The sequence below is a fragment of the Limulus polyphemus genome, unplaced genomic scaffold (genome assembly GCF_000517525.1).
Source record: "Limulus polyphemus unplaced genomic scaffold, Limulus_polyphemus-2.1.2 Scaffold2923, whole genome shotgun sequence".
NCBI lineage: Eukaryota > Metazoa > Arthropoda > Merostomata > Xiphosura > Limulidae > Limulus > Limulus polyphemus.
The window spans coordinates 8115-12926 of record NW_013668533.1 but is presented as its reverse complement, the minus strand read 5'-3'; the positions used below and the strand labels follow the sequence as shown (position 1 = coordinate 12926).

The window sequence follows — 4812 nt, the reverse complement described above, 5'->3', positions numbered from 1 at the left end:
AGTTCAAGAATGGAGACTTTTTATTAACTTATCTAAAGTTCAAGAATGGAGACTTTTTATTAACTCATCTAAAGTTCAAGAATGGACTTTTTATCGACTCATCTAAAGTTCAAGAATGGAGACTTTATATTAACTCATCTAAAGTTCAAGAATGGAGACTTTATATTAACTCATCTAAAGTTCAAGAATGGAGACTTTATATTAACTCATCTAAAGTTCAAGAATGGAGACTTTATATTAACTCATCTAAAGTTCAAGAATGGACACTTTTTATCGACTCATCTCAAGTTGAAGAATGGACACTTTTCATCGACTCATCTAAAGTTGAAGAATGGACACTTTTTATCGACTCATCTAAAGTTGAAGAATGGACACTTTTCATCAACCCATCTAAAGTTAGTCTGAAAGCTGTCCTTTTGCACAATGTGAATATTAAGCCATTGGTTCCTGTTGCTCATGCTGTGAACATGAAAGAAACTTATCGAAGCATGCAGATTATACATTTATAAATGCAATTTTCAATGAATAAATAAAGTTATTAAAGAAAAACTTATTTTCATGATATATAAGAATATTTTGAATAAATCTAACATAACTCGAAAACTAGAGGTGATCAGTAATTTTCAACATTTTTATTATCAAACTTATAATTATATTATGATAACACATATGCATTACCTTGCATTATGTATAATTAAAAGTTATCTGTCCTTTATTCACTCAACTCACAAAGTATGTTAATCCTTTCGTAAAGCAGCAGTATCCTCCTCACAGCCAGCAACACCCAAGATCTTAACAACATAAGCAAATCTAAGTTATTATTGACCATTCCTTTATCTATGTTATTGATGTAAATTAAGAAGACAACCTTCTGCTTTATTCCATTCAGTCACTTTTCTATCCAATGAGCCAACTTATCCTCCCGTACCTATAGAAATCATATTTAACAATCCTTTGATGTTACACCTCATCAAATGCTTTCTGAAAATCTAGACATACCAAATTCACATCGTTACCGTCATGCACATAAGCAGAAATCTCTTCAAAAAATGTCAAAGATTAGTAAGGCAAGATTTCCCCCAAGTGAAACCATGTCGACTATTCAACAAAATTGTAAACTTTGTTAAATGTCTTTGCAAAAGCATCCTTTGTCAGACTCAAAAACTTTTCCCATCATTAATGTAAGACTGATAGGCCTATAATTACTGGTACAATATTTATCACCTCCTTTGAAAAGAGGAGTAACATTATTCAACTTCCAGTCCTATAGCACCTGTCCACTATTCAAAGACTTACAAGAAATAGTAACAAGTTGCAATATTATCTGGTCCAGAAGCCCTACAAGTCTTTAACCCTCCCAACTTTTTCTTAATAAGCTCAGAATTAATGTGTGTATGTTGTTTTTCTGTCTTTCTAACTGTTCAGGATTTAAATCTTCATTATTAAGTATTGATAACAAAGATTTTACTGACCCATCTATCCCATAGTTATCAGATATCATCTTTCCTTTATCATTCCTTAAAGGCTCTTCTTCCATCTTAACATTTTGCTTACACCGCTAACAGCTACCCGTTTTTTCTATAACAAACATGTCTATCTTGAATACTTAAAAATTTCTTTTTAATAAAAGTTTTTCACATCTGATCAATGTCTTTAATTAATTCAATTGCCCAATCCACAACAGATAATTTTCATCAGATCTCTTCAGAACTTGCTTTTTTGAAAGTTCTAGCCCAAATCTCACTATTTCTGATCACCACATGCATTAAAACATCAAACCTAATTGAACAATGATCACTTGCACATAGATGTTCCCCAATCTCCACCCTCTCAACCATTTCTACATTATATATTATCAATAAATATAAAATAGCAATGTTCCTTGTAGGCTCTCTGACCAATTAGTGAAGAAAGTTTCTAAAAAACTTGTCTCCTTCCTGATTTGACTATGACATATCAAAATCTGTATGACAGAAATTAAAGTCACCCATAATTATGAACTCATTAACAGCTGATATCCTAATTTCCCTGCTGTAGTTTCTAATTAACTTCATCAGTTTCGTCTGGTGGTATGTAACAAATTCCCAGTAAAATCCTTCTTCTCCTGTATCCATTAACACAAACAAATAGATTCACTCACCTTGTTTGTTATAATTCTGTATTTACGGAGTGTATCTTCATGAAATTTGGCAAGCTTCTAGTAAACATTACAAGTCTGTTGTACCACTAGAAGTAGCCACTAGAACCTTCTAAATGAATATCAAAAGATTTTTTGGTTAAACAATATTTCACCTGTTATTTTCTGTACCATAACATTCACAGTAGCAGTAAAGTGTAATGATAAAATAGAATAAACAATAAATACCCTTTTATCCTCCTTTAAATGGGTTTCATTGGATTAACAGCCTTCTTATCTTCACAGTTTCAACTTTTAACCTTTTTACATCTGTTTTCTTTAATTTCATTGCTGCAGTTCATACTCACTTGAACAGTAACCCTACCATCAAACAGCAATAAAGCACAGTGGTAGATCATTGGCAAGCACAACCATAACTGTTCTAGGCCATATTTTTAATAAATCACAGTGGTAGATCATTAGCAAGCATAACTTAAATTACTTTACAATGCCAAGTTTATTAGCATACACTGATAATAAAGTTGTTGAATTAAAATGTCATTGTAACTCTGCAAGAGGTCATGACATGCACACTTTGACTGAGCTGAGATCATGGGGTTAAGCAAGGCCACTGTTGATGAATAGAATTAATACTCAATGCTAGTTTAATAAAATAGTCTGTTGATATTTATTCATATTTCACAAAACTATTGATTTTTATCAATAGCTAAAAAATCCTTTTATCAATTAACACATTATTTTATATAAAATTAATCTTTACAAAAAAGATGTATGTTAATTCATATTTCATAAAACTACTGAGTATTTTAATATCCTTTTATTACCAACATTTCATTACAAGTCTGAAATTTACAATAAGTTGATACTTACTCATGCATATTTCCCAAAACTAATGAAGAGAAAATACAAACTAAAATTTCTATGAAAGAAAAGAACTGGATGTAGATGATGTCAGGTTAACAAAACATCATTTTATAAATTGTTTTTAATTATTTCAGTTTTTAGTCATAAATAATGTATAATTTTCCAACTCAAGATTCAATATAATACACCAACTCACCAACGGTACACCTTTTCATGAAGTCGTCAGTTGACTCGGTAACTATTGGTGTACATGGACAGCTCACAGTAGAATCGCCAACAGAGTTAACTGTGACCACTCTCGGCCACCAAAATTTGAATATTTCTCTGCATAATAGTTTTATCTGTACACAAAAAAGTTTTAAATTGAACAAAATAATAACTATCATAACTGGAAAAAACAAAAACAAAACGTTTAATTAACTAAAAGGCATATGGATAAATATTAATCTGACACTATTCTCTAGATTTATTACTACAAACACACACATATATATATATATATATGCATACAAACTAATATATAGACAACAATATAGTATCATTGCATCATCATGACAACAACTGAAGTGCTAATAGAGGTTCTGTTCATATACAAATATCAGATTGGATGAACTAAAATAAGTGTTTAGCCTAACTTGTTTCATGTTACACAACAAAAGTATAATTCACAATAAAGAATGATACTGAATAAACAAATTTCACAAATACAATATCACAAGCAAAAAACTATTATGAAATGGATGTTCAAATCAGAACAGATCCAAGGATGTCTAGTGATGTACTCCACATATAACTTCTGCACATTTCAATTTATCTTGCTTGAAGAACTGCACCAACAGAACCACAGAAAACATAACTGAAAATCAAATGTTAAAACAACTTATCAACCAAAGCATAATAATATGTAACATAATGCTCAGGGACAAGGAACCTGTTGGTCCATCTGGACTGTCCCATCCTCTAAACTAAACTCTTACAGCCAGCCCTTATTATTCATATATTTATCAAGCTTTCTCTTAAATTCCCAGCCTCCAAAACGTCCGAAGGCAAACTATTTTAGAGGCCAATCACCCTATTAGAAAAATAAAACTGTCTTATCTGAAGAAGACTCCTACCCTGCCAAAATTTATATTTGTGTCTCCATTTTCACCATTTAGTACGAAAAATGATGAATCAACACAATCAATTCCTCTTTACGATCTTAAATGTCTCAATCAGATCCCCGCTAACCCTTCTTTTTTCAAGATAAAACAATTTCAGCAATATTAATCAATCCTCATATGACAACCCCACCAACCCAGCCACCATTCTAATAACCCTCTGAACCCTTTCCCACAATTCAATATCTTTCCTAAGATAAGAAGCCCAAGACTGAACACAATATTCCAAATGTGGCCTAACCAGTGACCCATACATTGAAATTATAACCTCTTTAGACTTGTATTAAATATTTCTGTAGATACAGCCTAAAATCCTATTTGCCCTACAACTAGCAACAGCACATTACTTGGATGGCTTTAGAGACTGATTGACTATTACACCAAGATCCCTTTCTTTCATAACACTGTTAAGGTTATCCCCATTCAAATTATGATAACACACATGCATTAGCTTGCATTTATTATAATTAAAAGCCATCTGCCATTTATTTGCCCAACTTACTAAATGATCTAAATCCTTTTGTAAAGCAGCAGCATCCTCTTCACAGTTAGCAACACCCAAGACCTTAGTATCATTAATCAGCAATCAACCAACATATACACATTACCTAGATAAGTAACTGTAGATACATCTAAGTCATGAACAACATG

At 31.7% G+C, this 4812-nt stretch overlaps 1 long non-coding RNA gene across 5 annotated transcripts in view; it reads right to left on the bottom strand.

Moving 5' to 3' along the window:
* LOC111087970 overlaps nt 1–4812 on the bottom strand; it is a 13568-nt gene that overhangs the window by 2818 nt on the left and 5938 nt on the right. For 2 of the 5 annotated variants that reach the window (XR_002612590.1, XR_002612589.1), the window contains exons 2-3: nt 3198–3342; nt 2141–2249 (exon numbers count right to left, since the gene is read on the bottom strand). This is a non-coding gene — a long non-coding RNA (uncharacterized LOC111087970). Of the gene's footprint in view, nt 1–2140; nt 2250–3197; nt 4309–4812 lie in introns of those variants that run through there. The other 3 variants (XR_002612588.1, XR_002612591.1, XR_002612592.1) reach the window with 3 other exon arrangements.